Source organism: Octopus bimaculoides, chromosome 10, assembly GCF_046866305.1.
Source record: "Octopus bimaculoides isolate indiv1 chromosome 10, ASM4686630v1, whole genome shotgun sequence".
Classification (NCBI taxonomy): Eukaryota; Metazoa; Mollusca; class Cephalopoda; order Octopoda; family Octopodidae; genus Octopus; species Octopus bimaculoides.
The window spans coordinates 37,038,280-37,054,721 of NC_142937.1; the positions used below are offsets into that span (position 1 = coordinate 37,038,280).

General features: G+C 34.4%; 1 long non-coding RNA gene across 1 annotated transcript; it reads right to left on the minus strand.

The window, feature by feature from the left end:
* Positions 1 to 536: 536 nt before the first annotated feature.
* On the minus strand, positions 537 to 14,170 carry LOC128248893 (uncharacterized). Its single transcript, XR_016243289.1, has 3 exons — positions 13,983 to 14,170; positions 11,915 to 11,936; positions 537 to 950 (listed from the first exon to the last, which is right to left on the minus strand). It is a non-coding gene; the product is annotated as an uncharacterized LOC128248893 (long non-coding RNA).
* Between the last annotated feature and the right edge of the window lie 2,272 nt (positions 14,171 to 16,442).

Consider the following 16,442-nt stretch of genomic DNA (forward strand, 5'->3'; position numbering starts at 1 on the left):
AAAATTCCGTTTATTCTTTGTCTATTTTAAGCTTTCTGCTGATTCTCTTGTATATTTTATCTCCACGTTCTATTTGTTTGTCCTGTTTTTGATGTTTTTTGGCTTTATGCATGATTTTTTTTTATTTCCATTTTGTTTTTTGCATTGCTTTCCTCTTCATCTTTACATGTACTCATGTGTGTGTTTATTTATGCATGTGTGTGTATATGTGTGTATGAGTGTAGATACACATACACACATATATATCGTGTATGTGTACACACACATATATATATATATCTATATATATATATATATATCTATATATGTGTATCTATATATATATATTTATATATAGATATATATATATATATGTATATATATGTGTATCTATATATGTATATATATATATATATATATATATATATATGTATATATATGTGTATCTATATATGTATATATATATATATATATATATATATATATATATATATATATATATATATATATATTTATATATACATATATATACACACATATATATATATGCACATACATATATGTGAATGTATATATATGTATGTATGCATACATACATTCACACACACAGACATATACACGTATGTATGTATACATAATACATACACAAACACACATATATACATATATATGCTTTTACACATATAGGTATTTCATTTTGGTTGGACTGCATCCTACTATCTATTAATGACGTTCTTGTCTATTTTTCTTTCTCAGTATATTTCTATTTCTTCTTATAATCCGGCCACCTGTGATTGCTTGTCCGGTTCTATTATGGAAATGAACTTTAAAGTTACCATCTTTTTCACAATTTTTGTTTTGTCATACATTTTACAATTTTTTTTAAAAATATGTTTTTCTTCAATTTCGTTTTTTTTCTTTTTTTTTTCAACGTTCTTATCCAGAAGTCATTTTAGCACAGCTCACATCTTCTGAAAAGATGAGGAAATGCAATTCAAGATTAGAGAATTAGAAATATACACACATGCATACATAGATACATACATTATATATGAATGCATATGTCTGGATGTGCATGCAGATATATGTATATGAATCACAGAAGACAACTTGAAAAATAACAAAAATAAACTAGACCAGTAACATTAAAAATATTGATAAATAAATAAATAAATAAATAAGTAAATAGATAAAGGAAGGAATAGAAGGAACTGAACACTTGAAGAATATTTTTTTTATATTCCAATGCAGGAGATGAGAAGGAGAAAGTATTTAAATGTGTTTTTGTATCAAATCTACACACACACACACACACACAAACACATACAAGCATACATATAAACATAATGTTTATTTTCATGTCAGTTGATAATAGAAACAATTTCACATAAGACTGTAGGGTTACCCTTCACTAATATATATATATATATATATATATATATATATATATATATATATACATACATGCTAGTATAGATAGATAAACTCACACACAGGTACACACGAATATACACAGACATATACATAAATATGTATGTATATATATATATATATATATATATATGTATATATATATATATATATATATATATGTATATATATATATATATATATATATATGTATATATATATATATATATATATATGTATATATACACACAAACGTAGACACATGCATATATACAGAAGTACATGCACACACACACGTGGGGGTACATGGCTTAGTAGATGGGGTTTTGCACTCACAGCCTTGCGATCGTGATTTCAATTCATAGACCATGTGGTGCGTTGTGTTCTTGAGAAAAACACTTCACTTCACATTGTTCTGTGATTACTTCAGCACCTGACACGTGGTACATCATACACCTGTTCACATAATGTTGATCTGACGGAGAGAGAGTGAGCTAGTGTGCAGTACAAACATCTAATCACTATAAACAAATCATTTGTGCTGGTAATTCGGCAAAAGATGAACACTCATATGTCGTCTTCGATGGGAGAATCCATCACATATAGACATGGTCTGATCAATAAATATCCGGACTGTTGCCCTAGTAACGAAACTAAAACACATATAGTAAAGCCACTTGGTACAAATTGTCCTTGAACACTCTGCTGTGCATATGCACTAAGTTTTAACATTCTAGCTCACTTCCATTGTTTACAGCAATGCTTGGAAGTAACGTGTGTAATGTGTGACCGTCGCATTGACCACGACCAAGTTGAGCGGAGAATCTGCATGAAATTTTGACAAAAGCCTAGCGATACCAGCTCAGAGGCCTACACAAAACTTTCAAAAAGTTTTCATCGTTCTCAATACAATCAAGGAGACATTGAGTGCTGACCTCATGAAAAAACCTGACCAATGACATTCAAACTCTTTGATTGGTGTCAGTAAAATTTCTGATAAATCCCAAAACTATTGATTAAAAATAAGTCAATCTTTAAGTCCTGATGTCCTTCCTGATGCCCTTACCTGTTTAAGTATATCACAGTTTGGAATTTCTTGAATTTGATAGGAATAACCAGAATTCTCAGAATATATATCTACAGCAGGTATCTACCACAATTTGAACCTGGATTCTTTTTTAAATTAGAATTGTTTTAATAAACAATGTTGCAGGGTCTTTTATATTGAGTTCTGACCTCATGAAAAAAACTCGACCAATGATACTCAACAACTACACATCAAATTCTTTGATTGGTGTCAGCAAAATTCCTGATGAATCCCAAAACTATTGATTGAAAATAAGTCAAGCTTTAATTAAGCAAAATGTAGCTTATAAAAAGGGTAGAAAGCAGATGTCAGAGACAGCAGGACAGACAGATACAGGAAGGAGAGATACCGTCATATGTTAAGTTCAATGTCAGTTGCTTTCAACAACTTGATTGGGTAGCATGAGCATTCTGAAACAACTAATGATCAAACTGCTACTAACTGCAAAAAAGAGTTTGTAAATTGCTAATAAATCAACCATGGCCGGGAACACTCATTCTTATTCACTCATACCACCTCTCTCTCTCTCTCTTTATATATATATATCTTTCATGTACAATCAATCGCACAATATGTCCAATGAAATTACTAAGATAAGCACAACATTCTATAACAGAATCAGGCTACAACATTAATTTCTTTTTTCCCAACTTCATTTCGTTATTTTGTTTTCTTGGAGCAGATGTGTTCCACTTCTGACTATTAACAGTAAAACAAACGATGAACTTAAAACAAACAAGCTACTCTTATTTTCCATCAGACATATTCATATTTGTTAAATTAATCATTTTGTTAAACATCTTTTATGCCACATCCAGAAAGTGCAGTAACCTCAATAATATGAAATATAAGTGTTTTAAGAGCCAGTTTAATTGCATTTTACAAGCATACTGGATCAAAATTATGCAAAAGTATGATGGATGTATACTCTTTAAGATTTAGATAATACTGTGGGTCACCTGGAGGTTTTGGTGAATTTAGAAACCTGGAGGTTTTGGCGAAATTAGTGGTTCTTATGCGGTAGTTACTGTAAACTCTGTTTTGATGACATTGCCAATATGCTTTTACAAGCTAATATTGCTGTTTTACACACCCACCTGTGTTTCTTGTAGTTTTCAGAGATCTGATAAGACCATTTCATTTAAACAAATTATTGATGATGTTGTTATCCTACATCAGTTCTTAAATGTGCAGCTGGTTGGACATTTTTACAACCTAGTTGCAGGAAAGTTTGCAAATTGCTAATAACCCATGCTAGCATGGAAAGCGGACGTTAAACGATGATGATTTGATCTCTATATAAACGGCTTCTCCCCGACACTAAACTTATCATGTCCTGTCCAGAATTTGTATTTCTACTTTAGGAGGTTCTGTAATTTCTTAGACTCTTGGCTGTCCTAGTTTGCTGATATCATGTTCATTTTTAGCCAAGTTGGGAGAGTGCTTCAATGAAACATGGGATGCCATGTTGCAGGTAGATATGTTACTGCAACTGTTGAAATGGAAACTGCAAATTACTAGGGTGGGGGTGGATAAATAGTTGTGAAAAACTGGTTATTGAGGAATATATTCCTAGCTACCATGCAACATCCCACTTCATATGTAGACATGTATTTTGCCCTTCATCCTGAAGAAGAAGATCTTAGTTGTTAGATAGAGTGGTTGCTTTCTGCCAACCAAATATTCTTTCAGAGTACCCAACCCCACAGCTAATTAGGTGTTCTACTAAACATTAACAAACCAGTGCTCATGAAGATGATGATCATCATCTTCATTTGTCTTTGCTATTGTTGCCATCAACATCATCGTTTTTCCTCTTCTTCCTCATTACCACCACGGCCACCACCACCATAACTTTTGACATTGTCACCATCATTTTTATTGGTTAAGTTGTGATTGTTGCCTGATTTGCTATTATTATATTAGTGAATGCTTTAACTTTAGTTCCTGAGGGTATGTGCTTAATGACAACAAAGGCCCCCACCACTCCTTGTACAGAGCGAATAGTTGTGGGAGGAGCATGAGAAAAGGGAAGAAGATCCACCTCATATACTGGACATTTATTACAAACATAGACCCACCACCTGATACATGTACACATACACATAGACACAAAATCACACGCACATTCATATGAATATACATGTGACAAAAACATATACATACAACTATTTATCTGTGAGTGTACATATTTATCGGTTTTCATATATATATATATATATATGTATATATATTTATATATGTATATGCATTTATTCAAATTATATCTTCATATATATGTGCGTATATATACACATATATATATATATATATATATATATATATATATATATATATATATATATATACATATATATATATAGAGAGAGAGAGAGAGAGAGACAGGAATGGTTGGGAAGCAAGAAGCTTGCTTCCCAACCATGTGGTTCCGGGTTCAGTCCTATTGGGCAAGTGTCTTCTACTATAGCTTCAGGTTGATCAAAGGCTTGTGAATGGATTTGGTAGACAGAAACTGAAAGAAGCCCGTCGCGTATATATATATATATATATATATATATATATATATATATATATATATATATATATATATATATATATATATATATATATATATATATATATATATATATAAAATCTTTACTCTTTTACTTGTTTCAGTCATTTGACTGCAGCCATGCTGGAGCACTGCCTTTAGTCGAGAAAATCGACCCCAAGACTTTGTAAGCCTAGTACTTATTCTATTTGTTTCTTTTTGCCAAACCACTAAGTTACGGGGATGTAAACACACCAGCATCGGTTGTCAAGCGATGGTGGCGGGACAAACACAGACACACAAACATATATATCATCATCATCATCATCATCATCATATATATATATATATATATATATATATATATATATATACGACGGGCTTCTTTCAATTTCCATCTACCAAATCCACTCACAAGGTTTGGTCAGCCCAAGCCTATAGTAGAAGACACTTGACCACGGTGCCATGCAGTGGGACCGAACCCGAACCATGTGGTTGGTAAGCAAGCTACTTACCACACAGCCACTCCTGCACCTATATGTATATATATATGCATACATATATATTTATGTATATATGTATACATGTATGTATATATATATATATATATACATGTATGTATATATATATATATATATATATACATGTATATATATATATATATGTATATGTGTGTGTGTGTATACACACACACACATGCAGGCATAAATAATAAAACTATTCACACACACACAAACACATGCACACATACTTGAGCACATACATAAACAAACATACACATCTATTTGTGCCTACATAAATACGCAGTCACGAAAGCCCAGTAAATCTTGACAAAGTTCTGGTGACTTTCGGCCAAATTCCTCCATCAAATGTCAGCAAATTTGTTAATGCAGAATAAACAATAACAGCAAGCAGGATATTTGCTATAAAAATTTACCAATTCTCTGCAATTCTACTGCCAAAACCTTCCCTATCTATCTTCCGAGGTGGTGGGTGATAAATAAGCATTCATTATAAGCCAGCATCCATATCATATTGCTTTATTACTCTTTATAACAAATATCTCAGAACGCTGATTTCTTTCTTTTTTTTTTGTTATTTTATATTACTTTGTATTGTTTTATATTCATTTTCTGTAACTTTTTCTTGTTATATTTTATATTTATTTATCAATGTTTTGTTGCTTTTTTTTGTTTTATATCTTTATTTATTTATTGATATGAGTTCTTGTTTTCTATCTCTCTTTCACCTTTAAGTCAGTGTGTGTGTGTTGGTGTGTAAGCAAGACAGAGAATTCACACACACAACACATACATACATATATACATACATATATATACACACATCTATCTATCTATCTATTTATCTATTTATATATATATATATATATATATATATATATATCTTCTCATGTCTTTTGTAAGAATATATTTGTTTTGTTTTTATTACAATTCTTGTTATTGTTGCTGTCATTTGTTATTGCTGAAATATTACCACTGCTACTACTGCTGCAGCTGCTACTGCTACTACTACTACTACTACTACTACTGTTGTTGTTGTTATTGTTTATTTCATTGCAGTCAGTGGATTTCCTTGAGATATTGCTGTAGCTGTTATTTAACTTGCCTTTGTAGTGATACTGTTGTTGTTGTAGTTGCTGCTGCTGCTACTACAACTACTACTTATTAGTTATTGCCATTGCTGCATACGTTGCTGTCTTTGTGGCATATAGTGTTGTTGTTATCACTATTAAGGTAAGGTGTACCAGAAGCATACATTGAATGGTGCTATGGATGTACCATAATTCACTCAGAATGCATTCTGACTAGATCTTCCTGTTTTTACTCTGCACCATCAGTAACAAACCAGTAATACGGTATGGGACAGTCATCTTGTGATGGTATGATTGTTAATTTGTATCATTATCCTCTAAAAATTATAAAATACCCTAGTCTTCATATTACTCTTGAGTTTATGTGTTCACTGCACTTTTAGCTCTATTATTATTATTGAGTAAGAGAACAGTGCATGCCATCAAAGTGACACTGGGGTAAAATATACAAAGCCTAGTATACCCATCATGATTACCCGTCTTATAAGGGTACACCAGGCACATGCATCACAACCATTTGTGTGCAACATGGTGATCTCGCATCAAGGTAAACAGCAGATGGCCTTGCAGGTGGGGCCCAGTTAGAATTTTATTCAGGTTGAGTAGCCCGTCCCACTCAAAAGATCCCTGAATAAGGGTTGCTTGAGGATATTGAACAAAACATGCATGATACTAGGAGGGAATTATTTAGACTTTAAAGAATTCCTCTCAACATAAGGTTATGATGCTGCCCCACTGCTTCCGCTCATGATCAAAGTTACACATATCATCAGCCACCAAGGGACATGCTCATACAACTGAAAAGCAAATCTGTGGTGTGGAGCAGAGTATTTGCTGTAGACCATCTTTTACATGAAGACGAAGTTTCAACATGGTAACACTTCCAATCAGTTAAGATCAGAAGCCATGAGAACTACTGCCTGGTACAGCATCAAAGCATTTACTACTGTCTGGTACTACATCAGAGCATTTATTATTATTATTATTATTATTATTATTATTATTATTATTATTATTATTATCATTATTATTACTAAGGCAGCAAGCTGGCAGAGTCATTAATACCTCAGGTAAAATGCTTAACAGTATTTTGACTGTGTTCAAATTCTGCAGAGGTCGACTTTGCCTTTCATCCTTTATCCTTTTGGGGTCAATAAAATAAGTTGAGCACCAGAGTAGATGTAATTGACTTACCCTTCCCCTGAAATTGCTGGCCTTGTGCCAAAATTTGAAAGCATCAACATTATTATTATTATTTTGTCTTACCTTTTTCATATTAATCCTGCTGTAGTGATAATTATGTCAGCAGTCAGCTGGCAGAATCATTAGCATGCTGGACATAAATGCTTAGTGGTGTTTTGCCCGTCACTTTGTTCTGAGTTCAAATTCTGCCAAGGTCAACTTTACCTTTCATCCTTTTGAGGTCAGTAAAATAAATACCAGTTGAACACTGGGGTGGATGTAATCGACTCATCCCCACCTCCATCAAGCTTTCCATGTGGCAAAAATTTGAAATAATAATAAATGCTAAGAGCACCGTCCGAGCATGATCATTGCCAGAGCAGCTGTCTACCTTCCGTGCCAGTGGCATGTAAATAGCACCATTTGAGCGTGATCATTACCAGCATCACCTTACTGGCACTTGTGCTGGTGGCACATGAAAAAAAAAAAAAAAAACACTTGAGCGAGGTCATTGCCAGTGCTGCTGGACTGGTTCCAGTGCAGGTGGCACGTAAAATACACCATTTTGAGTGTGGCCATTGCCAGTACTGCCTGACTGGCCTTCGTGCCGGTGGCACGTAAAAGCACCCGCTACACTCTCAGAGTGGTTGGTGTTAGGAAGAGCATCCAGCTGTAGAAACTCTGCCAAATCAGATTGGAACCTGGTGTAACCATCTGGTTCGCCAGTCCTCAGTCAAATCGTCCAGCCTATGCTAGCATGGAAGGCGGACATTAAACGACAATGATGATTATTATTATTACTATTATTGATTCTTGCAGCGTGAAAATGTCTTTGAAACATGATACAACTAAGTACTAAGTATTACCAAAGGAATTTTTCACTGGAATGCTTATAAAACGAACCATAATTGCTGTTGTTTAAAGAAGAGCTATGTCGGTACAAAGTGAGTAGATAATATAAAGAAGACAGAGATTTGTTTCCCAAACTTTAAAATTTTATTTGCTCTCATTACATTTTTACATCCAAAATGACTACTCTGCACAATTATGTAACAAGTCTAAACATTTCAATGACAGCAAAAAAACTATACAAAATGAAAACACACAACTATATGTATAAGTGGATGATGAAAATGAATGCTTTAGTGAACAATTATTGGAAGAAAAACATCCCAAATACTCAAATAACTCATTTGGAAGAGAAAGACAGTAATAACAACAATGATAGTAGTAATGACTTATGTGATTTCAAATACTATGACCTATTCAAATAGTAATTGTGTAGTGACTAACTTTCCTTCAATACAAAATGAACTTATGAAGGTTTTAGATCTATCACAGTTACAAGATAAAAAAAAACAAAAAAAAAACAGAAAATGGAAAACTTGTAAAACTGAACAGCATTATTTTACCTCAGGTGCTAATCCTGGACAGGATTATCTTCTGTAGTAAAGAGAAAGATTATATATCTCTTTCAGTACCATGATGAAAGTGTTCTTCTCTCATGTTTAACAAGACAACTGGCTTTCCAGGACATATGAGAAATTCTCTCACTTGAAAAAGGTAAAAATTTATAGCACTATCTTCTTTTAAAACTGAAGACACAACCAAGATAGTCTGAATTTTTCAGACATAGCTCTGAATATATGTTTGTTCCCCATTATACGGGTTAAAAAAACCAAAAAAAAAAAAACCACAAGACTGGCAGCATGAGAACCTGGATATGAATCTACATTTTAATAAAAGATATATTGAAATTGTAATTTATAAGAATTTTCAAGAAATTGGTGACTAATAATTGCATCCTTTAAATAAAAGTTACATAATTCCAACTAATTATTAAGCAGCATTTTTTGTATAGTATAAATTATAATCATTGTTGTTGTTGTTGTTGTTTCTAGCAGAAAGACCACCCTCTTGGCAGTTTTCTGCTTGTTGCTAAACATTTACACATTTGCTCTCTGATATGCATAGTTTTTCTGATAAGTTAAGTTTATTTTCCTTTGCATCCTTTATTCTTATAGTATTCATTTGCTCAGTAAATATTTCTTTCATTGTCTTATCACAGTCTTAATCTCTTCCTTTTAAACAAACTCAGTGTAGTCCATCTTTTATGTGATCATTTTATGTGGCAAAAACAGTAGGGATTACACGGATATATAGCATAACAAACAGCCATACCAACAAATTATGTCACTGTTGTGCAGTTGGATTACACTCCACCTTCATTCAGTTTACTTCCTGGTAACTTGACACCACTTACAGATTACCATGGTGGTCGTGGTGGTAGAAAGAAATCGATTTCAGATTGACAAGACAAGTCCTTTAACTCCTTGGGGAGTTGTTGGGAGTACTGCAGTCATGCAGCATATCTATGGCAAGAAAGCCTGGCAGAGCCCATTCCTCTCCAAACTAAACTCATTTCTACAGTTGAATGGACTGGAGCAACATAAAATGAAGTGTCTTGCTCAAGAACACAACAGATCGCCCGGTCCAGGGGTTGAAACCACAATCTTACAGTCGTGAATCCAACACCCTAACTATTAAGCAATGCATCTCCACTAGTGGTACTCATTTCAACAGCTTAGTGAACTGGAAAAACATGAAAGGAAGTGTTTTGCTCAAGAGCACAACAGATCGCCCAGTCCAGGGATTGAAACCGCAATCTTATGGTCGTGAATCCAACACCCTAACCACTAAGTGACGATTGTGAGTCCAATACCCTTACCACAAAACCACATGCCTCCACTTGCATAAAAAGTGTATGTGTATTAATATATCTTAGATTACACCCTATCAAATCTTTCCCCAAATGTGCAGCATCTTGTTAGCATTGAAATATGTTTTCTGCGTGCAAACGTGTGTGTGTGTGTGTGTAAATGTTAGGTGAATGTGTATAAATCTCAGTGGAAGAGTTTTGAGTGCCTGCTTAGATGGTTAAAGTTGAAGAAGTTGCATTTAAAGTGTATCGATATAGTTTAGTATGATAGTTCGTGCGGGTGACACGTAAAAGCACCCACTACACTCTCTGAGTGGTTGGCGTTAGGAATGGCATCCAGCTGTAGAAACTCTGCCAAATCAGACTGGAGCCTGGTGTTGCCATCCGGTTTCACCAGTCCTCAGTCAAATCGTCCAACCCATGCTAGCATGGAAAGCGGACGTTAAATGATGATGATGATGATAACTGGGCATGAATAAATTTTGGTTTATGAATGAATATGTTTCATTTGCATAAAAAGTGTAGGTGTATTAATGCATTTTGTTTTGTATGTTATTCCTTCTGGAAAAAAGAAAATACTGTGGTTGCTCCAAATCAGTTTGCTGTTAAATAAATATGTTTTTGTTTTTAATTGTAGACTCAGGGTCTTTGGTGTTTAAAGTGCTTGTTTTTAAAGGCTTCATAAAAATGTAAGGAGATATACTGGACAAAAGTTCATATTGAAAAGCTTCTAGTTCTAACACATGTGACTGTATAACATTTCTTTTCTGTCCTCTTATATATTCATACATTTTAGTATTAATAACCTGTGTTAAAATACAACTATAGATGTGCAGAAATAAAAAAAATTACTTTTTTTTTTATTGTTGTTCATCATATAAACTAAAATAACATGAATAACAGAGTTTTCAACAAATGAATTAAAAAGCGCTAATAAAGAAGAGATGGGGAGAGAGAGGGGGAAAGAGAGAGAGAGTGAGAGGGAGAAGGAAGTAAGATGTTAAAAAGGGTTGTCTTGCAGTGTAAAATTTTTAAAAACTACTATATCACAACAAATTAAAATTAGTCATTTAGATGGAAAGAAACTTCAAAACCACATTTTGATAAAAATATATAAAAACTGGAATTTTAAGAATATTATTCTTTAATAAGACTGTAAGAGACTTTAATAAATGCTTTCTCTTAGTAAAAGTTACATAATTACAAGTAATTAATAAGTTGCTTTCCTTGTTATTGTATAGATTATTTTTATTTTATAAAGCAATGAATTGAAAGTCTCATTAGAACTTCAGAAAATATGTACTAGATCAAATGTGTCTTTCATTCACTGAGGATTGATGAACTAAAATACCAGTTAAGCACTGAGATTGATAGTATTTTTTAAGCACTCACCTCAAAATTCTTGGCCTTGTTCCTGAATTAGAAAATAATGTTATCATTATTATTTCCTTAATATTCCTAGTTACAGAAATGCACCAATATTTTCTTTTCATCATCAAAAAACAATCCAGTTTCTCATAAAAAAAAAATATATAAATATAATGAAGGTTAACAATGGCTGAGTAAGAATACCTGAACAATATTTACAGAAGCCAGTATTGCTATTTGCTGGAACATGCCTATGTCTAACATTATTGATGATCTGTCAAGTCTTTACAGAAATATTTGTGTACCACCAAACACAACTGTTATGCTGAACACATTCCTCAACAGTCATAATATTTTTCATTCAGTAACTAACTTTGTATAATTCCTAAGTTTTTAACCTAAATTCTGCTCTACTTTACAGTCAATTAGTATTGCTATATCAAATATTAATATCCTATTGGCGTTTTTGCAATAGAAATTAATGTCAGCTGTAGAGTCACCTTTTTCTATGCTTAGCGCCTGGACTATGTTCACACTCTTGGTTTTCTAAGAGAGAAGTGGTTGGGTGGAGTTCATATGCGTGTCAGGGACATTTTTTCCTATGTATTTGAAATGGTGTAGCTTGACATGGGTTGAATAGCTTGTTACATTATTGTGTCTCCAAATATATTTTTCAGAGCTAGTGTAGACTCGATGTAGTATATTTTTTCAGAAAATACAAGAGGCAATGTTATTTGCCATTTATATTGTAGAAATTCAAAATATATTTCTTAATACATCTAGTAGTGATAGCTTCACCTCCATGATGAAAATTGTGGCTTTTACCCTTTTAATCATTACATATTGTTTAATCCAGTTCAATGCTACTGAGCCACATAGACACTTCCCCATTCACTCATTACATCAGATATTCTTGCTGTAATTGTCTGTTGTTAGTGTTTTGTAGTTTTTCTTGTTATAATTGTTGTTGTTATTATCATTCTAGTTGTTACCTTGGTTGTTTTAATTATTACTATTGTTGCTGCTGGTATTAATTTGTTGCCCTGTTCCATTTTTTTTTAAAATCTGGAGAAAATGAATTCTTCAGGATGTCATTCATATTCCTATTAAACCTTTGTAAGTTAGTCTCTGCAGTAAAGATATGGGCAGAGAGTAAATTCCAGAGGTATGATCTTCTGGGAAGAAAATTAAGGGCTGAGTATAGTGATTAATGTTGGGTCTTGGATACTGAATACAACAAGAGTGATGAGAGGAGGAGAAGCATAAGGGTTGGGAATACTTGATGGAAGGTGGAATGAGTCCATTAAGTGCCAAAGAACAGAGACCATTATAGTAGCAGGAGAAATGGGAGAGAGAAGACACAGTGCACCTGCAGGCCATGAGCTGGAATGTGTCTGTGAGTGGCTTTATCAGTCGAGAGGTCCTTTACTGGACATAGTTTCAGATGTCTGTGTGTAGAACAGCAATACTGTTCCAGATGTTAGATTAAAACAATATTGTGGCCCTCAATAACTGCAGAATGTTGAGGCATTTTCTGTCCCTGAAGAGAAGAGTCAGTTGTTGAATATGTTCCTAGCTATGTTAAGGATGTACTCAACCAGGAGAAATCATTTGTGATACTGAGACTCAACAAATGGAGTGATGTTAAGGGCTTTGGACATTTTCAGCTCATGATCAATTGGTATGTGGTGTGATGACGCTTTCAAGCTAAAAGTAGCATTTTTGTTTCCTTGCAATTGAAAGAGACAAGAATGGCATATCCCAATCAGAGAATTCTTTACAGGTCTCTTTTCATGTTGTCAGTGTGTAGGTTTAACATGAGGTGTCTAGGTTGCATATGGATGAATGTATGGGATGAATAAAGAGTAATATCAGTGGCTTAAGAGTGGAATTGTTGGAACTGGTGGCAAGGAAGTCATTGATGTATAGAAGAAAAGAAGTAGAGGATGAGATTAAAGCCTATGGCATTTTGAATGTGACAGAATGAGAGACAAAACATGTGGTCTGCATGCACAGTTGTGAAATATGATACGTAGCTACTGATCCAAGAGATAAGAGATGGGTAGAGGCTATATATGGGCAGATTGCTTACCAGACAGTAAAAAGCTTTGTTGATGTTGTAGTTCATGACATTACTATTGTTAAATTTCTCCAAGGCAAGTATCCATTGTGGTAATAGAAGAGGATAGGTCACTAGTGGATCTGGTTTATGGAAAACATTCTGGTGGTTCTTAAGCTGGAAAAAAAAATCTATGGTGTTAGAGGGCATCATTGTTAATGGCTGTTTCCATTATGTTGCAGTAAAGCAGAGCAATATTTGGCAGAGAGAGAGAGAGAGGTGGGGGGGGGGGGGGTTCACCTACTTGAAAATGAGACTTACAGTAGTGTGTTTCCAAAGACCAGGACTCATGTCTGTTGAGAGGGAGAGTGTGATGAGATTGGTGAGTAAAGGTGATAGCTTTGGAACCAAAGTTTGAAAGTAATGGAAGGAACATGGTCAGGACTTACAGACTTATTAGTTTTAAGCAACTGAAGGTGCTTTCATACTTGGCACATGTATATACAGACGGACGTGGACCTGAAAAGGTGAAAGGAAATAAACTGAGTGGATTTATTAAGGGTGTGCAGCGTAGGAATGGCTACAAAATGGGCAGGAATGGTGCAAGAATTCCCAGTGGGGGTACTTCGTAAAGAACCATTTTCATTGCTGTAGTTGTTGTAATCATTGTTGTAATTATGGTTGTTGTTGTTGTTGTTGCTGCTGCTGCTATCATTATTGAAACTGTCATTCAGATTGTTTTTGTTATTGTATGGACCTTGTAAAGGTGATGAGCTGGCAGAAACGTTAGCATGCTGGGCAAAATGCTTAGCAGTATTTCGTCTGCCATTATGTTCTGAGTTCAAATTCCGCTGAGGTCGACTTTGCCTTTCATCCTTTCGGGGTCGATAAATTAAGTACCAGTTACGCACTGGGGTCGATGTAATCGACTTAATCCCTTTGTCTGTCCTTGTTTGTCCCCTCTATGTTTAGCCCCTTGTGGGCAATAAAGAAATCAGAAATATTAGCATGCCGAGGGCGAAATGCTTAGAGGCATTTTGTCTGTCTTTACGTTCCGAGTTCAAATTTCACCGAGGTCGACTTTGCCGTTCATCCTTTCATGGTCGATAAATTAAGTACCAGTTACGCACTGAGGTCAATGTAATCAACTTAATCCCTTTGTCTGTCTTTGTTTGTCCCCTCTATGTTTAGCCCCTTGTGGGCAATAAAGAAATCAGAAATATTAGCATGCCGAGGGCGAAATGCTTAACGGTATTTCATCTGTCTTTACGTTCTGAGTTCAAATTTCACAGGGGTCGACTTTGCTTTTCATCCTTTCGGGGTCGATAAATTAAGTACTACTTGCATACTGGGGTCAATCTAATCGACTGGCCCCCTTCCCCCAAAACTTTCGGGCCTTGTGCCTAGAATAGAAAAGATTATATGGACGTTGCAGTTGAGTGAGATAAATGTGCAGAATCTGGGGTGATTTGGTTGCGGGAGTTTTTGCTTTTTTTTTTGCGTGCATATGTGAATGAATCTGCGTATGCATGTGCTTGTCTATGCATATATTCATATATGCTTGTATGAGGTGCTTAGGTGTGTATGCAAGCACATATGTATACAAATGCATATAAGTGAGCCTGTATGTGTGTGCATGTGCATAAGTTTGCATCTGCGAAAGTGAAATTGTGTTACAATTATCTTTATTTATTGTAGCTTTTTCTATTGTTGTTATTGTTGTCACTGTTATCGTTGTTGTTATTGTTCACATTGTTGTTAGTATTGTTACTGTTGATATTGTTGTTGTTGTTATGATTGTTGTAATTGTTATTGCGTTATTTTATATTTTTTATTATTGTTATGGCTGTCTTTGTTCAGTAGAGATGTTTCATCATTTATCTCTTTATCTTACAACACTATCAGTCGACCTCTTTCTCTACATTTCTCTCTCTCTCTTTCCATCCCACACTCTCTCCCTCTATATCTCAATCTCTGTGTTTCTCTTTATATCCCTTTCTACCTCTAGCATACTTTCTGTCTTTCTATGCCTATCTGTCTCTTCACACATATGCATTGACAGAATCACATGCACACATACACACACATTGACAGGATCACACATACACATTGACAGAATTATACACATGCACACACGCAGATAAACTTGCAAACTTAAGTGTTCATACTCTGATACTCACATACACTTACTTTGCACTGCTTCTCTCTCTCTCTCTCTCTCTCTCTCTCTCTCTCCCTCTCCCTCTGTTTCTTATCAGTCTATGATATCTCTCTTTCATCAATTATTTGTCTATTTCTCTCTCATACACATTTTCTCATTAGTCTGTAATGTCTGTCTCAGTTTGTTTGTCTGTCTATCCATCCATCCCTCCATCCATTCCTCTGTCCGTCCATCCATCCAGCTATGTATGCATGCATATATGTATGTATGTATGCATGTATGCATATATGTATGTATGTATGTATGTATGTACGCATATGTCTGTCTGCCTG